The sequence below is a fragment of the Jaculus jaculus genome, chromosome 8 (genome assembly GCF_020740685.1).
Source record: "Jaculus jaculus isolate mJacJac1 chromosome 8, mJacJac1.mat.Y.cur, whole genome shotgun sequence".
In the NCBI taxonomy this organism is placed as follows: domain Eukaryota; kingdom Metazoa; phylum Chordata; class Mammalia; order Rodentia; family Dipodidae; genus Jaculus; species Jaculus jaculus.
The window spans coordinates 101,302,932-101,328,238 of NC_059109.1; the positions used below are offsets into that span (position 1 = coordinate 101,302,932).

At 39.9% G+C, this 25,307-nt stretch overlaps 1 protein-coding gene across 1 annotated transcript in view; it reads left to right on the forward strand.

Moving 5' to 3' along the window:
* The window catches only part of Slc24a3 (solute carrier family 24 member 3), a 558,530-nt gene that overhangs the window by 188,491 nt on the left and 344,732 nt on the right, over positions 1-25,307 (forward strand). The window lies entirely within an intron of this gene.

A 25,307-nucleotide genomic window follows, 5' to 3' on the forward strand; every position in this document is an offset into this window, starting at 1 on the left:
AAGAGGCATGCATTGTTTAAAGCTTTGCTTGGAATAAAGCATAACTGGTATGAAAGCCCTCTCCTTAGCCTCTGCTCACAGTACAGGTAGAATCACTTCCTGGCACTTAGGAGGGTTTAAGCTGATGGGTTATAATCATCACTTGACACTTCAGTTACTAGGATCATATATGGTGCCTAAAAATATTGCAGTTATGTCGAATCATGGTAACTAGTGCCAGGAACAAACTTGTCAGATGCATGCAAGCAAACTCTTATCACCTATACTGGCCAACCCTGCAAAGGCCTGTTCGTTTTTGCCTTTTCATCCAAGTCAACAGAATTGAATTTCTCCCCAGGATATGTACACATGGTCTGTGTTAACATAGGTGGGAATGAATTTAGATGAGATTTGCCTGAAGGGTAAATGAAAAAGTGATCATTAATGTCACCAATATTGAACAGAACACACACATGAGCATGCATAAGACATTTCAGTAAATATTTTTGCATGTCTCTATGCACTGCAACCCAACTCATAGAATTAATTCTTTTTTGTCCCAATTTAAGTACATTCTATATACCTTTCAGATTTTCCCTCATCCTATGGCTGGCGTATTTTTAAAATATAGATTTGAAACCCTTAGATCAAACATTATCTTTTTCTCATTAGCAAGATGTCTCCTACAAGCCATATGTTTTTATTCTCTCAAAATATGACTTGTTTTCATCATAACCAGTTAGATTCTTGCCAAAGGTATGAAATAATCTCTGAGATGGCATATCTCAAAGCCCAGCCTTACATCAAGATAACAAACTAGCTGGAAACCACAGCAGTTGGAAAGAAAACAAGATCTGAGCCCAGGAGTTTAGCAGTGTTTTCAAGCATTGAGGGAAAACAGAAAAAACTAAAAACAACTTACTAAGCAACAGATATGTTGTCTTCAAAAGGAGGACTGCTATTTTTCCTAATCTCATTTCTTACTGCCTTAAAAATAGTAGTCTTTTTTCTAAATGTGAGAAGTTATCAAGAGAAATATTGTGTCTTTCTTTTGTAAAGTGGTTGTTAGGCAGATAAGGGTAAGGGTTCTAAAGCTTGAAACAGGCAAAATAGCTAGGCTCTTTCATCTGTTACATAAGTTGGAAGCTTCCAGGAAAGAACATAATTTGGAACTATCAACTGTGATGTTGAAAGAGCTGATGGTTCTGCCATGTGGTCCTGTGAGAGCCTAAAAGGGGGAGGATCAGAACACTATAGACTGTCCTCTGAAGACCTAGGGCAAGAACAGGAAGTGAGAGTCCAGCAGGAAGTGAGATGATAAACAGAAAATAAAAACTGTGCTTTCTCTTGCTAAACCTGACCCAGGGAGAGCAATACCTTTGGAGCAACCAGCACCATTTTTCTTATGCACTGCTTTACAAGAATGGATTCACCTTATCAAATCCTAGGCATTTTGTGCTTTTTCTTCTGTCTTGGCCTCTGTCTCTTAAATCTTTGTGTTTTATATATTTCAGGATTCGAAGCTTTTTACTTTTGTTCCACGAATGATCATTTCCTTTTGGTTCATGATTAAATTTGTAAAACTCCTAACTGATTTGCCTTCACTAAGGAACCATGATGTTCTTTTTCAAAAATAAATGTTGCAACTTTGATTGAAATTGTGTTGAATATAGAAATCAAATCAGAAGGACTTGGCCTCTGATGAACATAAGTCTTCCAATGCATAAACATGATATAGCCCTCTATTTGTTCAGGTGTTTAACTTCTCTCAGCAAACTTTTATAGTTTCTGATATACATATCTTGCACATCTTTTGTCAGATTTACCTCTCAATACATTTTTAAATTATTTATTCATTTGAGACACATACACACACACACACACACACACACACACACACAGAGGGAGGGAGAGAATGGGCACTCCAAAGCCTCCAATTGCTGCAAACAAACTCCAGACATATGCATCACTTTTTGTGTCTGGCTTTACGTTTGTCCTGAGGAACTGAATCTGGGCCCTTTGGCTTTGTAGACAAACACCTTAACCACTAAGCAAAATCTCCAGCCCTGTTACATTTTTTGAATGCTAAAACATATTGCTTTTAAATGTTTTTTAGTTTTGAGATAATGTTTTATTCTTATTTCAAGTTTTTATTGCTCACTGGCAGCATGTGAAACACAGTAGATTATTGTATATTGATTTGTATTCTATAATCGTAAAAGGTCATGTGTTAGTTCTAATAGATTTGTTTTTAATCTACTGCCTTAGGTTTTCTATACTGAGAGTCATGATATCTGCAAATAAAGATAGTTTTCTTTTATCTTTCCAACATGAATGCCTTTTACTTCTTTTTCTAGGCTAAAGTTCATGTAATTTTTAACAAAAGTGGAGAGGGTAGATATGCTTGTCTTGCCTCATTTTTGGAAATAGTCAGTCTTTCACTAGTTAATATGATGTAAGCTGTAAGGATTTCAGCTGATTCCCTTATGAAATGGGAAAGTTTCCACACTAACTTGCTGAGAATTTTATGAGAAATGAATACTGGATTTTGCTAGGTGCCCTTTGATGATTCCATTGAGATGATCATATAATCTTTGTTCATCTGTAGTTTTGAATCTTGGCTGGGGTAAATATTTCAGTATCTTTGTCCTGGTTTCTCAACTTTCAGCCCTGTTCCATAGTGCTAGTGTGACAGCGTGTAAAGCTGATGGATATCAAGGGTTTAAGACATGCCCGACATAAGTGACCTTCCTATTTCAGGTCAGATCTTACGGGGACAGTGGCTTTAATTGCTTTTCCTGAGATTGTCAGAGGAATTATTGAGATAGTGCCTATGATCACACAGTTGGGAATGGTGCAGCTATGAATGATGGCATTGCCTCTGTCATCTCTGGTATTCTCAGAGTGAGAATAGACTACACCACAAACTGCCCTGACATGGCTGGAAATTCATGGAAGAGCTGTAGATCAACAAACATTTTGGGGCTGGAGAGATTGCTTAGTGGTTAAGCACTTGCCTGTGAAGACTGAGGACCCTGGTTCAAGGCTCCATTCTCCAGGACCCAGGTTAGCCAGATGCACAAGGGGCGCATGCATCTGGAGTTCGGTTTGCTGTGGCTGGAGGTCCTGGCGCGCCCATTCTCTCCCTCTCTCTCTCTCTCTCTCTCTGTCACTGTCAAGTAAAAATAAACAAAAAAAAGTTTAAAAAAAGAAACATTTTGCATCTGAGGGTGCCCCATCCGTCTTGTAGATGATATGAGGTGTCCACATGGATGCCTGTTAGAAAGTAATTCATAGCCTTAGAGAAGCTACAAACATTTTCAGAACCTTGGGGGTCAACTACTTTGGACCCTTCCTTGCACAATGGAAAGGTTAAATGACTTTTCCTAAAGGATTTCCTGATAGAAATTGATTAGAATTCTGTTGGAGGTTATCATACTACTTTCAGGAGTAAATATATTTTTCATATATTTAAATAGTCACACACATCATACAATGGGGTTCTGGTATAGTATTCCCATACATGCATATAATTTTATACTTCTTTGTCTAAGGGCCTTTATTTATTTATTTATTTATGTTGTATTTTAGAGAGAGAGAGAGAGAATTGGCATGCCAGGGCCTCAGCCACTGTAAACCAACTACAGATGCTTGTGCCACCTAGTGGTCATGTGTGACCTTGTGCTTGCCTCACCTTTGTGCATCTGTCTTATGTGGGATCTGGAGAATTGAACACGGGTCCTTTGGCTTCAGAGGCAGGTGCCTTAACCTCTAAGCAATCTCTCCAGCCCTATTTTTGTTTTTAAAGCCTGTGCCAGGGCCTCTAGCCACTCTCAAATAAATAAATAAATAAGATAAATATTTCATTTACTTATTTGAAAGAAGGTGGGGGAGAGAGAGAGAATGGCATGCCAGGGCCTCTAGTCACTGCAAATGAACTCCAGACATATGTGCACCTTGTACATCTGGCATTACATGGATGGGTACTGGGGAATCAAATCTGTGTCCTTTTGGCTTTGCTGGCAAGTGACTTAACCACTGAGCCATCCCTCCAGCCCCAAGACCTTGATTTATTTATCTATGTATTTTTTACTAAAAAATAAAAAAGCATGTTGTGCCTGTCCAGTGTGGTTCTGAAAAGTACACATGGGTCCGGAAATCTCTCTCTCTGGATGACTGTGGGAGCTGGTGTATATATCCCCACGGCCCCGTCTCAGAAGCATGCTTTACATTGCCTCCAAGAATGCCCCTGTGGAGTTCAACCGTGGTGTGCAGCATGCTGGCTGGTTTTCTAACACATCTTTCATTGATTGTCTTCACTTTACTTTCTCATACCTCCTACCTCCTGCTGGTTGCTTCAGCTCAGTTCCCTAAAGCATTATTTGCCTGTAAATCTTTGTATTAGTGGCTGCTTCTGGAAGAGCCCAAGCTCAGGCAAAGGCTAGATGGGGACAAGTTCCAACCCTTAAGAAGGGCAGAAATCCCTTTTTAATGTAATGTTATGAAAGAGGAAAAAAGGAATTACTGCTCTAATGCTCTAATCTAAAGATTAGACAGAAGCCTTGAGATAAATGATCACAAAATAATCAAACCCATGATGATCTCAGTCAGCATAAGCCAGCAAATGAAGAGGGCTCTGTCTAGGAAAGCAGATTTGTTAGGTTTTTTCCATCTCCATCCATTCCACTCCCCCATTGTAATATGACTTTAAGTGAGAGGTGAATACAGATACTGGCATGATAGTTCAACAACTTACAGTTTTGCTTAAAAAAAAAAAAAAAAAAACAACCTAACCAGAATAGTGGGAATATAGCTCAGGTGGTAGAGTGCTGACCTAGCATGCACCAAGCCCTGGGTTCAATTCCCCAGAACTATGTAAAACAGGATGTGGTGGTGCCTATCTGTAATCCAAGCACTCTGGAGGTAGAGGCAGGAGGATCAGAAATTCAGCATCAACCACATCTTTATAGTAGTTTGAGGCTAAACTGGGCTACATGATACCCTGACTCAAAACAAATTAAAGAAAGAAAGAAGAAAGAAAGAAAGAAAGAGAGAGAGAGAGAGAAAGAAAAAAGGAAAAGAAGAAAGGAAGGAAGGAAGAATATTGATTTAAAAAAAGAAGAAGAATTTGATCAGGGCCATAGACAGAAATGGTGAAAAATAAACCCAAACCTCACTGTGGATTCCACACAGTCAGGACACCGGTGGAAACGAGGTCACATCCTCAAAGAGAAGGAAAATGAGACAGCCCAGCTACAGAAAGACCATAATAAGAGAACCCACCTTGAAAGGAAGTTGTTGTCAGCAAAGGACATGAAAATAATGACAACAAATTGGGCATTTAAAATCTGTTGGGCAGAAGGAAATATCAGTGATTTATTTCTTTGACAAGTGAAAGCTTTAAAAAATCTTTCTGACTTCTAACTCCTCAGAAAATATCAGTTGCAATCATGGTGTTAGGAAGGAAGGAAACTCAAATAGTGAACACTGTGGGTGACCCCAAGTATGAAATTTTTAAGAGCTTAGGAGGGCCAAGAACAGTGACCACTGATCTGTTGGTAGAAATGTTCTACTTGTGGCCAGAACAATAGCCACAGGTAACTCTTAAGTACTCAAAAAAGGGTTGGTATGAATGAAAAAACTGATTTTTTAATTTGATTTGATCACTACAAATGCAAACAACACATGTTAGTCAACCCGGGATATTCTGCACTATTATGTGAGTTGTTTCAGAGAAGCCGCTGGCTTGCCCGTTTGAGCCATCACTTAAGACAGAGTGAGCTGAGGTTTTGAGGAAGATCCAGTGTGACTTTTGTACTTTTCTAAGCAATGTGTCCCTGGAAACTACAGATTTGTCCATCTCCTAAACTGCATGGAAAGATGCCATTGTGGCAATGATGCCTCTTATGCAACATGTTTTTGTTTGTTTGTGATGCTGAGGGTTGAGCCTAGGGCCTTGCTCATGCTGCTAAGAGAGTGCCTAGCTACATCCCCATGCTGCTTTTATTTTTACTATACTTTTTTTGAGATAGGGTCTCACTAAGTTCCCAGGGATAGCCGTAAATGCAGTTTGTTGCCCAGGAAAGCTGTGAATTTACAATCCTTCTGCCAAGCCTCTTAAGCAGAAGGGATTATAGGTCTATGCCACCAATTCTGGCTGCATCATCTTTTTAAAAATATTTTTATTTATTTAACACAGAGAAAGATGGAGAAAGAGAGGGAGAGCAACAGAGAGAGATAATGGGTTTGCCAGGGCTCCAGCCACTGCAAACGAACTCCAGACGCATGAGCCCTCTTGTGCATCTGGCTTATGTGGGTCCTGGGGAATCAAACCTGGGTCCTTTGGCTTTGCAGACAGATGCCTTAACTGCTAGGCCATCCCTCTATCCCTGGATGCATCATCTTAATGCTTGATAAATTTGTCATTTATTCATGTATTCCTTTGGTAAATAGTCATTAAGATATATGAGTTGAGCCCTGGGGACAGAGACACAGTCTGTGTCTTCATGCTCAGAGAGATGATAATTTAGCAAAAGGAACAGACGTCAAACCAATAATTACACTGATTTATTTAATTATGACTATAAAAGTACCATCATCAAAAGAACAGGGTACTGTGAGAGCCAGTAATGGAGCTCGTGTTCATCTGAAGGTAACAGGTGGCCTTCCTGAGGAAGTAACTTGTGAGTACAAATTAGTCTGGCAGAGACGCAACACTGAGTGGGCAGGAAAGAACACGCCAAATCCAGGGAACAGCATATGTGCTGGCCCTGGGGAAACAAGGACTGTGAATTATTCCAGGATCCTTAAGAATGGTGGTGTGCCCAAGACAGCTTGAGGATTGTACATGTGGTCAGGTGGTGGCCGTGAGAGAAAACAGAACTCAGTAGGTTTTCAAATTTTTTTAATACTAGCAGTGGAATTCTTGAATGAAATAGAGTCTCCCTGATAGCCACCATAGCCCAGTGGTGAAAGTGGACAGACTCGACTTTCTTTGGCACTCCTAGAGGGAAGAGACTCCAGCAAGCCTTAGGATATCAAGCAAGTATAAAATACTGCTAGAGGATCTGAAAAGGATGCCTCAGTGGCTGAAGAGCTCTTCCTGTGCGAGCCTGAGGGCCTGGGAGACTGAGAGACCACTGGAGTTTGCTCCCCAGGACCCATATAATTAGCTAGTTGTGGTCACATGCATCTGTAGCCCTAGTCCTATGAACAGCAGAGACCCAAGAATTTCCAGAGCTCCCTTCTCTCCTACCCCAAAATAGTAAACTCTGGGATTAGTGTAAGAAAACTCTGGCTCAAATTAGAACTGGCTGAAGAATGATAGAGTAGGATACCAAAGTTTTGCTCCAGCCACCACAGCTTAGCACATCCCACCACAGGTGAGCACATAGGGTTCTTAGAGAGTAATATATGTAACACACTATACACACACACACACACACACACACACACACACAAATATTGCTGAGGCCAACTCTTCACACTTATAGGTGAGGAAACTGAAGCTCAAGGAATGTGTGAGACATGGCTGGAATCACAGCTTACCTGGAGCAAAGAAAAGTTAACACTATGTCACATTATATCACATTTCCATTATCCACTCATCTGCCAATAGGTATCTGGGATGTGCAAATATCTCTGTGGTGGAGTGTGAAATTCCTAGGATATTAGTGCCTAGGAGTGGCATTGCTGGGTCATATGGGAGTTCTACTTCTTTTTGAGATATGCCCATACTGATTCCCATAATGTTTGTAGAAGTTTGTATTCCCACCAACAGTGGATGAGGCTTCCTTTTTCTCATATCCTCACCAGCATTTGTTATTGGTTTTCTTTTTAAAACATAGTTGATTTTTTTTTTTTGAGAGAGAGAGAGTGAGAGAGTGAAAAGAAGAAGTAGATAGAATAGGTATGCCAGAGCTTCTAGCCATCACAAACAAACTCCAGATGCATGTGCCACCTTGTGCGTCTGGCTTACGTGGGTCCTGGAGAATTGAACCTGGGACCTTAGGCTTCCCAGGCAAGTGCCTTAAGTGCTAAGCCATCTCTCCAGGTCTGTTATCTCTTGATGCTAACCATTATTCTGGGCTGTGATGGTACTTCAAAGTCGTTTTGGTTTACATTCCTCTGATGGATAGGGATATTGAACATCTTTTAAGTACCTGTTGATCATTTGTTTTTATTTTGTAAATTGTGTATTCATTTCATTAGCATGTTTGGTGATTGCTAGATTTATTTTTGTGGTGTTTAATTATTTTCAGTTATTTGTAAATTCTAATCATTAGCCCTCTGTCTGAAGCAAAACTGGCAGAGAGATTCTGTAGACTGTTGGCATTGTTGATGATTTCTTTTACTGTGAAGGAACTTTTTTATTTTATGTATTCCTAGTTGTGGATTCTTGGGGCTATTTCTGATACTATTGAAGTCCTGTTCAGAAAGTGAACTCATGATGAGACATTAAATATTGGGTAGGATAAGCCAGTAACCTCTCAAGGTGTAAAAGATCCTTAAATTCTTATGAGTGGATTGCAGGCTAGGAGTTAAAAATCTACTACTGTTTTATCTACTTGGTCACATAAGTAGATGTGGGAAGTGGCTTGTGATACTGAATCTAAGGTACTTGCTAATTATGGTTTTGATGGGCTTTATCAAAAAAGAAGTCATCTGGAGCCTCAAAGGCGGCTTAGTTTTCTGCCAGTTCTTTCTCTTCTTTCCACCAACTTCCTCCCTTGTGTATTTGATTATAAGAAGTGCTGTTGATGGTTTGACCATGGGTTTCAACTCAGTTCCATTCAAAGTTCAATGGGACCCAGCATGGCTTCTGGTGGGGCCCAGGGCTGTGTGGAGGAGTTAGATGTCTATTGCTCACATGGACTTGTCCTCTTGCTATGCATGCTGCCCCTCACCCAATTTTTGGCATGGCTGAAGAAGTCAAGTGCCTTCTACACTAGAGACTGTCTCTTCCCTCTTCCAGTGGCCATTCTTCCCCTGTCCCCCAAGCAAGACAATTTTGCATTTCTGATTTCTCTTTTTAAAATAAATATTTTATTTATTTGTTTACAAGGGAATTGAGACACACACACACAGAGATAGGGAGAACGTGAATAAGAATAAGGAAGTCGGGACCTCTAGCCATTGCAAACGATCTCCTGATGCATGTATCACTTTGTGCATCTGGCTTTACATTGGTACTAGGGAGTCAAACCCAGGTTGTTAGGCATTGCAAGCAAGTGCCTTAACCACTGAGACATTTCTCCAGCCTTGCATCTCTGATTTCTGCCAACTGTGTTAGTGGTGAAAGAGTTTTATTTTATTTTTTTTGGGGGGGGGCGTATTTCAAGGTAGGGTCTCACTCTAGTTCAGGCTGACCTGGAATTCACTATGTAGTCTCAGGGTGGCCTCAAACTCACGGCGATCCTCCTACCTCTGCCTCTGGAGTGCTAGAATTAAAGGCATGTGCCACCACGCCTGGCTTGAGAGTTTTATTTTTAAAAGCCTTCATTTGTTCTCATGGTTTTAGACTACATAGAATAGAAAGATTTGACAGTATGACATACCTCATAGGCATTCTGTCCCAGTATCCACTAGCCAGTGCTCCAGGAATTCTCTGTGCACGCAGTGATTTCTGCTGAAAGTCAAGATTGCCCCTGTCCACCTCACCCTACCTCAACTTGGCCAGAGTCTTCATTCTAAGATCCAGTGTGTCCTCCATTGCTCCTGGTCATGTAGTCGTCTCTAAAGAGCCGGTTCTTGTGGTCCTTTCTCACATGGTGGCCCTAGTAAGGAGTTCTTTTATTGTCAGTGTGATGGAATGGAGGTCCCCCTCTTCCATACTTCTTCCAACAGCTCTAGGGAAAGCTGGCACCCCACATGCTACCTCCATATAAACTCAATTCCTTATTTCTACTTCTTATGCAAAGACAAGTGTACTGTTAGACTGTTAGCAGCAAAAAGATCTATAATCTCAGCACTCAGGAGGCTGATACATGAAAATTGTGAGTTCCGGGCCAGCCTGAGCTATATAATTTGAGTTTGTCTCAGAATTTAATAATAATAAATAAACAGCCAGTAAAATTTTAAAAAGATCAGTGTCTATTGAAACAAAATGTTCATGAGACTTTTATTAGTGACATTCTGGCTGCCTCAGAGTCTTTTCATTTTGAGGTCAGGAAGAGAAAAATAGACACAATTTTGTGTTGGTGACCTGATCATGCCTATGGAGACATCATTGAAACTAAAAAGGCAGAGGAGCACCTTGGACTCGATCACAATGAGGTAGGGGTGGGGGAAGACTATGTACTCATCTGTGTGTAAATCTTCATAATTGCACTTTTCTGTATTTTGGCTTAAAACCATCCTGACATAAATCACCTAATTCCCAATAGTCTGTTTACCAGCGGCACAGTTCCTAGCCAATTTAAAACAAAACAACAAAAAAAAATCATAAACCCAGAAGTATTTGAAAATTTTTAATTTTATTTCTACTAAACTAATATTCTACATACCAGAAGACACAGTTTTCTAACAAGACAATGTGTAGGAATAAAATGAAGGTGCTTGTTATATTTTTTTTGTAGAAGGACCTTTGGTAAGATAATGGTTTAAACACATGGATTTGGAAATGTTTTCAGGTCTGTTCAGTGAACAATTTCCTGTGCCAAAGGATTGTGTTAATAAATACTCTGTCAGCAAATGGGATGTCAAACGGGAACCTCTGACTTTGAATTGCTTCATGGAACTTGCTGAAATCTTGTGTCTGCCCTTCCTTTCTTGTCTGATTGCTTTCAGAAATCCTTAGAATTCAGTCTAAGAGGTTTAACTGATGTCAATAAATTGGGTGCTCAATCCAAAGTATTCTGTCTTTTAGAACAATGCCTCATGATATTAAATATGTATTATTTGTGTATGTGTGTGAGAGAGAGAGAAAGAAAGAGAGAGAGAGAGAGAGAGAGAGAGAGAGAGAGAAAGAAGGGGGGGAGAAGTTGACTATTGGTACCCTATCTGGATGATTCCTTCTTTGAAATTGTATGTAAGTATTCTTAGACATACATTTGAGAACAATTATGAAATTATAGAGAATTAACAAAGTTTATTTGAATTGAGAAACTTGAAGTTGAGTTTTATAGCTTCTCTGCTTCTCTTTGCCTTTAATGCAATAACTGACTTGTCAGTCTTCATCTAGAGCATCTATCCAGCTCAGCTCAGATCTTCTTATTAGAACCCACTCTGTGTTCGTCCACTTTGACCAAACACAATGTGACTCCTCTTCAGTCAAAGCACATATGGTCTCATTTCCTACAATGCAGAGTAATAAATGCAGGGAGATGAGCAGGGACAGAGCGCAGAGGCATAATGAAAGAGGGAGGGAGAGGAGAAGTGATTAAATGGCCTGACGATACAGCCAGGGTCACAGTCTCCTCCCTGCCCCCAGTGGCTAGGTTAGTCCCACAACTTCTGACAAGGTCATGTTTTCAGCATCCCAAGTCAGTTTCATGCTTTCTGTTACATATGCCACAGAAAGCCCTGAACTCTGTGATGACATATAAAGAAAATTGCAAGCCCTGGCTAGGTAGAGGCAAAGAACTGGTAAGTGCTGGTACTGAGTATATGTGTGGTACTCACAGTCCCTTCCCCCATACTGAAGGCAAACATTCCTTGTGGATTATTCATGGAACCCTTTCCTGTTTATAAACACAGGGGGTCAACCAGGCAGTTCCTACCAAACACCAAACTGTCATTAGCAAGATGCCTGTATTGGACAGGTTTTCTCACTGAAACAAATGACCAAGAGAAGCAATTTAAGGTGGGTTTAGTCCACAGTTACTTGCCTGTGTTGTTTGTGGAGAGGCAGAGCAGGACCACTGGAACAGAGCTGCTCACCACATAGGAGACAGGAAGCTAAAAGAGCCAGGAAGAGGCTTGGGACAAAGCACCACCTTCAAGTGTGTACCTCCAGTGGCCTACTCCTCCAACTATACCCAGCCCCCGATTTTCCACCACTTCCCACTTATGTCATCATATTTTGAATCCACCAAGAGATGGATCCATGGACTAGGTGAGAGCCCTCAGGACCCAGTGATTTCCCAAGAGACCATTGGGTGGCAACCAGGCCTTTACATTAGAGCCTTGGGGCCATATTTCAGATTGAAACCACAATATTTATTGACTGTGATCAGGGAGTCTGCTTCTGAAAGCTTAGTAAGAAAGGTACGACTCATGAATTTGTGGATCCAGGGACAATTCAGGGGTCTCTAAAGGGCCATCATCCATTCTTTACATAACCCATGGCCAGAGGGGTAGGCCATGCTGGGGGTACCTTTTCACAGCAGTTCTGGCTTAGACCAAGGCTAAGTGTTGTGAGGTCTTTTGTGACAATTAATTAAAATAATGGAGTTGGAAAATGTCAGGGTAGAGGAAATGTCCTTCTGTTGGAAAGGGTCTGTCATTTTTAGTTTCTCTGTATCCCAAAGCTGTATCCTTGTTTCCGTCTTCCTCCTGGGAATTGAGGAAGGGGCAGGCTGTGCTCTGATGGCTCCAGCTGTTGCAGGTGTCCTGGGAGGCCACCTAGCAGGGCAGGGCTGCCTTTCATGTCAGCAACAGAGGAAGGGAAATAACAACCAAGTGTCCCTGGCTTGAGAAAACTGCAGGAACAAACTGAGAAAGGGCTCCAAGGAGAATAAATGAACCTCAGAAGCGTCTATTTTAGGAGTTTTGATTTTTGTTTAATCTCAAGCATGGAAATAAAAAAAAATGAAATAAAAGCTAAACAAGAACAACACACATGATGGAAGTTGTCATTTATAGAAACTTGCCACTTTTCTCCTCTTGGTTCCTGTTACATTTTTCCCCTTCCCACACCATCCTGACCCCTGAGTCTTTGCTATTTTAGTAAAGATATAATGGCAAAGATGTGTTTCTGTTCTAATTTTAAAGTATTTATTATTAAGTTGAATTTAATTCCTTTACTCATAAATTCTTTTTTTGTGATAATGTGCCCAACGTATTTCATGAAAAGAACTAGTTTTCTTAGTTTTTAATTAGCATGCAAAGTATTAGATTTCTTAGGTCATTTTCAAACAAAATTTGTTTTTGTTAACTCTGTCCACCCTTACCTCCTCCATCGCTTTCCCCACTTTGTATTCTCCCATAGCCTTTTCCCCATATGCCCTACTGCCCTCCTCCCCTCTCTCAAAACCTCTTTTTTGCCTCTTGTCTTCTTGTTTTCTCTAGTGGCACAGCCTATACTCATGCTCATGCCCACTTATATACATACATATATATATATTAAAAACTAGGATCCAAGTCGGGCATCGTGGTGCACACCTTTAATCCCAGAACTAAGGAGCAGAGGTAGGAGGGTTGCCATGAGTTTGAGGTCACCCTGAGACTCCATAGTGAATTCCAGGTCAGCCTGGGCTACTCTGAGACCCTACCTGGAAAAACCAAACCAAAACCAAAAAAAATAAAAAAACAAAAAACAAAAACTAGGATCCAAGCTTGAGAGATGGCTTAGCAGCTAAGGCATTTGCTTGCAAAGCCAAAGGACCTAGGTTTGATTCTCCAGGACCCATGTAAGCCAGACACACAAGGTGGTACATGCATCTGGAGTTCATTTGCAGTAACTGAAGGCCCTGGTGTACCCATTCTATTTCTATCTGCCTCTTTCTCTCTCTCATAAATATATAAATAAATAAAACATAAAGGAGACTGAGTCACTTTACTTAATATAATACTTTCTGGATCCATCCATTTTCCTGGTAATTTCATTTTTATTTACAACTGAAAAATTTCAATTGGGTAGATGTACTGCATTTTTATTATCCATTCATCTGTTCAGAGACTTCCAGCTTGGCTCTGTTTCCTTCCTAGCCTGAATAGTGTGGCAGTAAACATGGATGTGCCAATATCTCTATGGTAGGATATAGAGTCCTTTGGATATATGACCAGGAATATGGTAATTAGATAATATGGCAGTTCTATTTTAAGTTTTTGGAGAAATCTACATACTGATTTCCATAATGGATGTACTAGTTACCATGTTAGAATCCAATGTGCTATCTATTGCACCACAGAATCTGTCAGTGGCTGTACTAGTTTAAGTTCCCCTCAGCAGTCCTCTTTCTTCATATCTTCACTAGCGTTTATTGTTGTCAATATTCCTGATAATAGTCATTCTGACTGGGGTGCAATAGTATCTCAAAGTAGTTTTAATATTTGCTTTTCTTATGTCTAAGGATGTTTGACACTTTTTAAACCCCATTATTGGCCATTTGTGTTTCTTTAGGGGTATCTATGTATTCATTTCAATAATTCATTTATTGATTGACAGGGTGTTTAACTTTTAGTGTTTTGGTGCTTAATTTTTGTAGTTTTTTAAAAATAAATTTTAGATAGCAATCCCCTGCCCAATATTAACTAGCAAATATTTTCTCCTATTCTTCAGGCTGTCCACTATGCTGATAATTTCCTGTGCCAGGCAGTCCCATTTGTTAATTCCATACTATTGGAACCCTGTCCAGAATGTTCTTGCCTGTACCTATATTTTGAAGTGTTTTCCTGTTTCTCTCTAGCAATTTTATTGTTTCAGGTTTTAAATTAAGATGTTGGATCCATTTTGAATTGATTTTTGTGCAGAGTGAGAGGTAAGGATTTAATTTCACTCTTCTGTGGGTGGATATCCAGTTTTGCCAGCACCATTCAATGAATAGGTTGTCTTTTTCTAGTGTATGTTTTTGACACTTTCATCAAAAATTAGTTTGGCTAAAGCTGTGTGGGTTTATTTCTGAGCACTGTATTCTGCTTCATTGATTTACAAGTCTGTTCCTGTGCCAGTGCGGTACGGTCCTTGTCACTACGAGCAAAGCATAGCACAATCTGAGTGTAGTATAATCTCTATAGTATGAAGTCAAATACTGCAAAACCTCTAGCAATGTTCTGTCTGTTTGGAAGTGCCTTGGCTATTTATGATTTTGGACTTTTTCTAGTTTTGTAAAGAATGTCTTTGGAATTAATAATAAAGGCTCTATATGACAGACCTATTGACAATTTTATACTTAACAGAGAAAAACTGAGAGCACTTCTAAAATCTGGAATGAGAGAAGGATGTCCCTTCTCTCTGATCATTCAATGTAGTGTTCAAACTCTTAGCTAAGAGCGGTGAGATAAGAGAAATACACAACAGGTATAAAACTTAAAAGGAACGAGTGAAATTATATCTATTCACAGATGACATGATTCTTTACCTAAAAAACCCTGCAGTCTTTACCAGAACTCTCTTTCAGTAAAGTTGTAGGACACAAAATCAACATACATAAGTAGTTTTAACACACCAATAAAAAACATGTTGATAAAGAAATTATAGAAACTATCTTATTCACAATAGTTCCAGATATGGGAATAATCAGACCCAAGGAAGTGAAATATCTCTAAAGTGAAAACTTTAGGATACTTAAGCAAAGAAATCTAGGAAGATACTAAATAATGGAAAGTCCTTCTATGCTCCTGATTAAATAGGTTAGAATTGTGAAAATGGCTATATTACCAAAAGTAATCTATAGTTTCAGTGCAGTCTCCATCAAAATTTGAATGTGTTTAAAATTACCCATGCATGATTACTTGTACAAAAATAATGGGTTTTATTATGACTTTTTGGATGTTAATATAATGTGCATTGCTCATATTCACCACATTATTCTCTCTCCTCTTCTCGGTGTTCTTCTACTTGCCCAATCATTCCCCTCCTACTTTCATGCATGTTTTTACTTTTATTTATATGTCTATGTATGTGCAGTTTACATATGGTATAGGGGAGGGAATGCATGTCACAGTATGTGGAGGAGTCAGAAGCCAACATCAAGATAATGGTCCTCTCCCACCCTATTTGAGACAAGATCTCTTTTGTCACTGTGTTACTTTTGTTTACCTCCAGGAAGGCCAGACTATCTGAATTTGGAGTTTCAGGATTTTCCAGGCTCTGCTTCTAATTGCAATAGGTGTTTTGGGATTGCAGATCCATGTTTCACTTTGCCTCTAACTTTGCTTATGGTTTCACATGGGTGCCCAGGCTCCAAGCTCCACTTTTCAGGCATGAAGAGCAAGCAACTTTAACCACTGAGCCCTGCTCTCCACTCTGCAAGCCTAACTCAAGGCAATCCTCCTACTAGTACTACTCTGGTGGCACAGCCTATACTCATGCTCATGCCCACTTATATGCATACACATATATATATTAAAAACTAGGATCCAAGTCGGGCGTGGTGGTGCACGCCTTTAATCCCAGAACTAAGGAGGCAGAGGTAGGAGGGTTTCCATGAGTTCGAGGCCACCCTGAGACTCCACAGTGAATTCCAGGTCAGCCTGGGCTAGTACTAGAGTCTCCTGAGTGCTGAGATTAAAGGCGTGTGACACCATGCCTTTCATATCTTTTAAAATGAATCTGGCTGGGCACTGAGACTACAGAGTGAATTTCAGGTCAGCCTGGGCTAGAGTGAGACCCTACCTCAAAAAAACAAAAACAACAAGAAAAAGGAATCTAGATTCTGCATAATAGAGAAAACATACAATATTTGTCTTTATGATTCTGGTTTATTTCACTTAACATGATGCTCTCCAGTTTCATAAAATTTATACAAACAGCATAATTCCATTCTTTATGGCTAAGTATGTTGCATTTTCTTCATCTTGCTATCTGTTAATGGGCATCTCTGCTGGTTCCATAAGTTGATCATTGTGAATGTTGCTGAAGTAAACATGGGTGTGCACATCTCTCTATTGTGTGCTGACTGATCCCTTTGAGGTTATACCCAGGAGTAAAATAACTAGATCACATGGTAGTTCTCATTTTAGCTCTTTGAGTAACCTCTGTACTGCTTGCAGTAGTGGGTACAATAATTTAAATTCCCAGAAGTAGTGTAGGATCCTTTCTCCACAGAATCCTCACCGACATTTTTAAAACAGCACCTTTCACCACTGTGCCATATCCCTAACCCGATCAACAGCATTTGTTTTTGTTTCTTTTTTTCTTATAGTCTCTATGATTGGGTATGATGGAATCTCAGTGCAACGTTATTAATTTTAGAGGTATAGTATGTATGGTGCATCATGTGTGTTGTATGAGGGGTATGTGTGCTGTAACACCCTGCATACCTGCCTCTAATGCTTGAGATTGTCCATGTCACCTGGAGGAGAATGTCCTGTTTTCCCTTCCATCACTCACCCACCGAATTCTCCTTGGTACAGAGTCTGTTATTGGTTCCAGAGTTTGCAGTTGATGAGCCCTCGTTGTTCTCCAATTTCCACACCTCAACAAGCCAGGTGTTACCGGAGTGCATGGCCATACCCAGCTGTTTAATGTAGATTCTGGAGATTTGAACTCAGGTAGTTTCAGGCCCCTCAGACCCTCATGCTTGTGCCTCTAACGGCATAGCTAGCTCTCTAGCCCTCGGTTTAGTTTTGATTTACATTTTGCTGATGCTTAGGGATGTTGTAAATGTTTTTGCATGTATTTATGGACAATTTTGCCTGTTTTGATTAACATTCATTGAGTTCATTTACCCATTTAGCAATGATATATTTCTATCATGGCATCTAAAATCCGTCCACCTAGTCATCACTAAAGATTTAGCCAAAGAGGTCAATTAAATAGAAGACCTTAAGACTTTTTTTTTTTTAACTTGAACAGAAGGTGAGGCACACAGAGGCTTGTAACAGTTCCAGGTTTGTTTACAGGAATAAATTTTTAAACCTGATAACATCTCAATACTTAAGAAAATAAAGGCCAGCTGACAGTACCCTTAAAAAGTGGAGGAAAATGTTGATTTCCAATACCTCAGAAATAGGAGAGTGTTTATTATTTTTTTATTTGAGAGAGAGAGAGAAAAAAAAAAGAAGGAGAGGAAAAAATGGGTATACCAGGGCATCTCACCACTGCAAACAAACTCCAGAAGCATGTATTACTTTGTGCATCTAGCTTGCATTGATACTGGGGAAATGAATCTGGGTCCTTGGGCTTAATAGTCAAGCATTTTAACTGCTAAGCCATCTCTCCAGCCCTGAAGAATTTTTGTTTTTGTTTTTGTTTTTCGAGGTAGGGTCTCACTCTAGCCCAGACTGACCTGGAATTCACTATGGAGTCTCAGGGTTGCCTTGAACTCACACAATCCCACCTCTGCCTCCCGAGTGCTGGGATTAAAGGTGTACACCACCATGCCCAGCCTGAAGAATTTTTAATATTATATTTTTGTTGAATTGGAAAAGAAATGCATGCCAATTGGAGAAAAAAATTAAGCCTTGAAAACATGAAGAAAAAGATAATTTTATCACTCAGACATGTCATTAATATCTGCTACATTTCTTGACATTTTCATGTCATTTGTGATTCTTTATAAACATAGTTTATTGCCTGCATCTTATTTTGCCATTCATGTGAGATTGTTTAGTACAATAATTTCTCCAGTTTTAAAATTAGGATAGTTTTCAGTTCTTTATGTGTGCGGAGACCTGATGACCATCCTGTGTCAAAACTGTTAGCTCCACTTTTGCCTGTGTCATCAGGAAAGAATCTTGGAAGCAAAATACTAGGCAAAGGGTTACTGATGTTTGCAAGGCTTAAGAAATCCTCCAGGCATAAAATATATCCTGACAATGTGACAAATAGAATATAGAGCATTTTACCAAAGAAGTATAATTGACCTTGGTTTAGATATGTTTCCCCAAAAGTTCAGATGAGTAAAAAGTTAGTCCCTGGAGAAAAACACTGTAAAGTGCTGTGGAAACTTAAGAGGTAAGACCTCATGGAAGGTCCCGAGGTCACTGGGGTCTTGGAAGGTAACTTTTGTGGGACCCCTTAAGATCTCTCTGGAGGTTTGTTATAAAAGGAACGCACTGGGCCTGTGAGCTCTCACTGCTTCTGGCTCTCTGTGTGGTCCTCTCCCTCCACGTGTGTCGTACTGTTTGCCTTTCTTTGGACATAGGCTCTAGCTAGAGCCATTGTCTATGCTAAACCACATCTAGTTTTGCTCTAGCACTAGGCACATAGCCTGGTACATATTATGTGCTCATAGTGTGTACTAAAAATAAAGGAATGAAAGAATCCCATAAATGATGAGCTTAAGATATCTCAAGGGGATACTAGAAGCATCTTTTCTTTACAAATCCCCTCATTTTGTTCTGTAAATATTTATTGACCACTTCCCTGTATAAGCCAACACCTTCAAAATAGAAATAGCATACAACAAACATTGACTAAATTAGTGAGTCTTAATTTGATAGTGAAATCGAGCTAAGGTGGGAGATGTTTCTTGAAATCTCCTTAGCTTTTGGAGAAGGAGTCTCAGAAAGAATACATGGTTCCTCCCTGTGTTCCTCACTGCCTCAGTCTGGGCATGGAGTTGCTATTTCATTTCTCTCTCTGTTTCTGATGTTTAGGGAAAAGATGATTCATTCACTAGCTAGTTTGAAGAAAATATGTTAGGCCCCAGGAACATCATGATAGGAGTGACACAAGTCTTGAACACCTTCTTGCTCCTGCTCCCTACTCTTCCTTAGGTGAGGATATTGCCTCAGGGTTTCCATATAGGACCCTACTATGGCCTACAAATGTCTTTGTTTCAAGTTCTTGCTTCAGTAGAGATTGTGGAGAAAACAATGGCTCTGTACAATGTTGCTCCTCTATGTTTCTAACTTAAGTCTTTAGAACCCTACAATGTCCTGACACTTGGGAAGACAATGAAGTCAATGTTTGGATCTAAAACTGTTTCTGGACTTTGCCTTGGACATCACCAAGCAGTTTGATGATCCTTACTTTCAATTCTAGGATCCAGATCTGTCAAGTGCCACCTGCAACAAGAATTCAGGTGGATTTCTCAGGAAGCTGAAAGCTCTGGCACTTGTAACAGTCTTGGTTTGATGTGTAAGTCAAGCAAGCCTGATGTGGGAGTGACCGAAGGAAAGCAAATAGGAAGCAGCAGGGTATCACGTAGGGAGTCTCTCTTCTGCCTCCCCCTCCAAGCTCTGGCCACCTCTCTGTTGGTGTCGTGAGTTATCAGAACACAAGTGTTTGCAGCCTCCAGGACATTGATCTCCCATAGCTACACTTTATAGCTTGGGATTGGGATGTTGAATTTCCCTCACCACTTCCAAAATAGACAAATGTTGATTCTTACATAGTTGATGACCATTGGATTCTTCTAAGAACCTGTCATGGCATAACAAACAGTGTGAGCTTAACAAGGGCTCCAACGCAGCCTCTCCTCAATCTATACTCCTAACTGGGAGCATGCACAGCACTTTAGCCCCTTGGTTAGCAATCTAGGTTTGCACTTGGCAAAGCTTAAATCCCAGTAGCTCTAGAAATTTAGTGCATTTAACTTGTAAATTTATCTCATACCATTATTTTTGTTCAGATTCACAATGCATCTTTGTTACAACTCAAATGAAATTAAGCCCCAATGAAATTATTCAGGCAGAGGGAGTGACCCAGATAAGAAAATTGCTCTGTTGGAGTAGATAAACAGTCAAAAATTCCTGGAGAAAGCCCTTCTATAGGACCGGAATGGGGAAATAATGGAGAAGATTGTGATTGTTTAATTTTTCTCATGGGTGAAATATCAGATTGAACAAAAGAAGGAAGAAGAGAAAGAAGAGAGGAAAAAAGCAATAGCATCTCCTGGTGCAAATCTGAGAATATGAGACAGTATGTGACACAGCACAGAGTTTGGTCTAATATGTTTCAGGGAAGGACGAAATGGGCTGTTTGCTCATTGCCATACATGAATAATACCCATACAACTTGCAAATCATTACCTATTGGAATCTGGCCTCTAAACTCAAGTCACCAGCTAGTGGATGTTTTTGTTTGTTTGCTTGCTTGCTTGCTTTTGTGGGCATCTTTCTCTGTCAAGTACATTATTGTTTGGGGAACAAATATGATAATAATCAGAATTGAGAACAGTGACCAAAATGGACCAAAAGCATCTAAACTTGTTACTAAAATGTACCATTTTGCTGTGAGTGCTCTAATTAGTAGCCACCTGGGATATTCCAACCATCTGTTAGTGCTGGAAGTAATGTTCTCTTTTGCCTTTTGTTCTAAGTCATCAAGAAAGGGCAAACCCAGAAGTGTAGAACTGGGACTAAAATTTCCCTGAGATTGACCTGGATTTGTAGGAAGTTGTGTTTTGATAGTAGAAAAAATTTTCTGAAAAAAAAAAGAAAAATTAGAACACGGATAGTTGAAGGTTTTGTGGCTCTTTATGGAATTCCTTGGACCAAACCAAGACACAATGGATATTTGTATAAATAAACACAGTACCAGTCTTTGGGATTCTTTACCTCTACCACAGTGGGGAAGCAAGAATAGGAAAAATAACTAACAGAACACTAAAGTTGTAAAATTTTCCCAAGTCCTCTACAAGCAGGGGATTGTTAAATTCCAGGTGGACCCTTTGAGGCTTCCCTTTGGGAAGATGCCTTGAGTGGGTTGTGTGTTCAGGCTGTGGTGCTCTCTCCTCTAGGGCCTTGTTTGGGTTTCTATCAGGGGCACTTAGTAACAACCTCCTTGCCCTTAACCCTGAATCCCATTTTGCAACATCAACTGTATTGGTCAACTTTCATGCAAGCGCCATTGAGTTCACAGGTTTGGGGAGTCAAGTTCATGATGAATTAGCTGCATTGCTTTTGACGTGTGGTGAAGCAGCAAACCATGGATAAGCAAAATCACTCACCTCACAGCTAGGGATGCAGAACAGGAAGGAGGCCAGGGTTTTATCATTTCCTTCAAAGTACATTCCCCAAAGCCTAAAAACCTCCCACAAGACACTACTTTCTCAAGATTCTAGCAACCTTTCAGTATTACTACCCTGGAGACCAAGCAGTTGAACATGGACTCTGGGGGAAGCCAGATCCAAGGATAGAACTGTTGAATATATTTGTAGCTTCCAGCTCAGAAGCAGATGGACACAAGGAACAACAAAAGGCTCAATGTTATTCCACTTTAGTTCCTTAGAAGACTATTCTAGTAAAATTAGGTTGGAGTTACTCAATGTGGATGATTTGAAGTATAATGGAAATGATCAATAGGTCTGACTTCATTACACTTTAATGTTTCTCTATAACATTCACTTGTGAGAAGAATTAGTAAGCAAGCATCAAGTTGGAAATGTTTGGAACAAGCAGGACAGAATAAAATACAAATACTCCCAGTATATAAAGATTTCATACAAATCAATTAGGAAAACATTAAGACCCAAAAAAATGCCCAGATAAAGGACAAACAAATTTCTAAATCAACATAGAACTTCCAGCCTCCATTGGTTTTGAACCAAATGCAAATTGAAGTAGCTGAGTAGGATCATTTCCCCGATTAAATTAATTAGCAAACTTTCAAAAAGATTGCCCAGAGAAGGGAACAGTGAGGAAGAATGTCATTCTCATTCAGAAGCTCAGATATTTGGAAAATAATCCACTCTTATGAATCAAGAGCCTTAAAATACATGCATGTTTTCTGATCCAGGAACTCCGCTTCTAAATGTACATCTTGAGGAAGTGACCAGAGATGTGGCACCTCATTCACATATCAGGATGCTCATCATAGATATCTGATTTTATTACTTTGGCCAAATCTGCCAACTGTGGCTAGGCGAATATGGCCACATAATATAGAACCATTAAATGTGATGTGTGAGTGAGGAGGTGTTCACAATATGAGACAACTCTTAATAGTTAAGAATAATTTCAAATTCTCACTTTGAAGGTATATATATATACATATATATGTACATGTATATATGTATATATATAAATATAAGGTAATTCACTATAATATCTGCACATATGTGTGTGTGTGTGTGTGTGTGTGTGTGTATACAGTATGTATAGTTGAGTTAGCGAAATCATTGATGTGTTTGGTTTTGACGTGCTGTTCAGCAACCAGGGCATACAAGAAGTGGTACAAGGTGTTGAGAGGGTGTTCTCTCCAGTTACTTGTACACACGCCATGCTCACAGTGACACACATACCCTGTCTGTCCTTCACTGTTCACTGTGGGCTGCATCCTTCAGGAGTATGTATACACATCTACCTTGATTGTGCTTCTCATGGTGTAACCTAGATAATGGAAGCCATTGAATGCTCAGTACAATCTCCGTTTACAATAGTGAGGTAAAACCTTAGTGCATCTTCCACATCTAGTCCCACACACACCTACATAGAAGTTGAGGTGGAAGCAAAAACTTCAGTCAGAGTCAGACTATTCTCTTTCCCCAAAGGAAAAGTAAGCAGGTACTCTAATTTCCAGTTAAAAAATCTCTGGATAAAACAACTTTTAAAAAATTAACCAAAATGTATACTTTATATGTATATAAGGGTTATATATTCTGCCTCAATAAAAACTCATTTTTTATAAAAAGCACATTCCTCACTAATTCTGGATCCTGTTCCAAGATTCTGCCCTGTCTTTAGGTGAGATGGTGTTACCAATCTACATTTCAGATATTTTCTCTATACTGTGAATTTCCCTCTTGTGTTCCAATTCCAGGAGAGAAGACCTAAGATTACCATGCATCTAAATCCTTACAATTTAGGACATGTCTAAATTAGAAGGAAAACTTACCAAGGCTCTTTTGCCTAGACCCTCTGGACTGTTTTATGTTTTTTTTTTTTTTTTTCTAGATGTATAAAAGTTTCCAGTGCAAATGAGGAAGCTAAGGTGCAAAACCCAAACACAATAGCAACTACAGAAAACCGCAATCATTTGCTCAAGTTTATGGATCTTGTAGAAGTAGAACCCAGATGACAGTGACACCCAGAAGAAGTCGTTCTTTAGAAAGGAAATGTTGTGACAGTCCTTCTGTGACTTGATTCCTTATTATTCGACAGGTTCAGTTTGAATCTCCATTAAGCCTTTCTACAAAAATTATTATAAGAACTTCATCGCACTTGTGATCAGCTAGAAATTACATCCATCCAAATATGTACTTCTTTCTTTCTTTCATTTTTGATTTTCTTGAGGTAGGGTCTCACTCTACCCCTGGCTTACCTCTAACTCACTATCTAATCTCAGGGTGGCCTCAAACTCATGGTGATCCTCCTACCTCTGCCTCCCCAGTGCTAGGATTAAATGTATGTACCACCATGCCTGGCACCAAAGATGTACAATGTAACATTACCTCCCGTAGCAAAAGAATGAGTGGTAATTTATATGTTGGAAGGTGTGATTCATAATATCCTGGAACAGGGTGGAGATATATGTCAGTGGAAGAATGTTTGGTGAGTATGGCCTTAGAATCAATTCCAATGTGCATGTTCAGACACATGTACTCACACAACACACACACACACACATACTCACACACACACACACACACCATCATCACTATCATACTGGATTACCTACATCAACTTCAAATGTCCTTACAAGTTTCCTTTAGAAGAGGAGAGTTGAGGGGAACACACACACATCCACACACACACCCACTCCACACACACACCAGGGGGAGGGTAGTGGAGAGGTGTCATGGATAGGTGGAAGCAGAGATCAGAGAGATTCTGCCACAAGTCAGGGATGTCTAGAGCCGGAAGAAGCAAAGATGAATTCTTCCCTCCAGCCTCTCTTGGGAGTGTGGCCCTGCTGGCATGCTGATTGGGGAATTCTGATCTTCAGAAATATAAGATTGATTTCTGTTGTTTGAATCCAACTTATATATGGTAATTTATTACCATGTTCTATACCCTAACAGGTTTACAGTGTTTCATCCCATTTCTGTACAGGCCACCAGTCATCCTAACTTGCTTCTGCTGCGGAGAAAGGATCTAAAGCAGACTCACTGAAAAAAAAAAAATCATATGTTTTTGTAGTTACCTTCATGTTTCTGAGACAAAACAATTGACCAAAGGCAGCTGATGGGAGGGAAAGGGTTTATTTGGCTTATAGTCTTTTTTTTTTTTAATTTATTTATTTGAGAGCGACAGACACAGAGAGAAAGACAGATAGAGGGAGAGAGAGAGAATGGGCGCGCCAGGGCTTCCAGCCTCTGCAAACGAACTCCAGACGCGTGCGCCCCCTTGTGCATCTGGCTAACGTGGGACCTGGGGAACCGAGCCTCGAACCGGGGTCCTTAGGCTTCACAGGCAAGCGCTTAACCGCTGTGGCTTAAAGTCTTGAGGTAAAGCTTCATGGCAGGGAAAAGATGGCAGAGCAAAGACTGCACATTGCTTCTGCCACAGTATGTGGGAAACAGCAGCAGGAATGAGCTGAACTAATACTGGTAATCTGGGGGCTAATAAACCTCAAAGTTCACCCCCAGTACCATACCATCTCCAGCAAGTTTCCA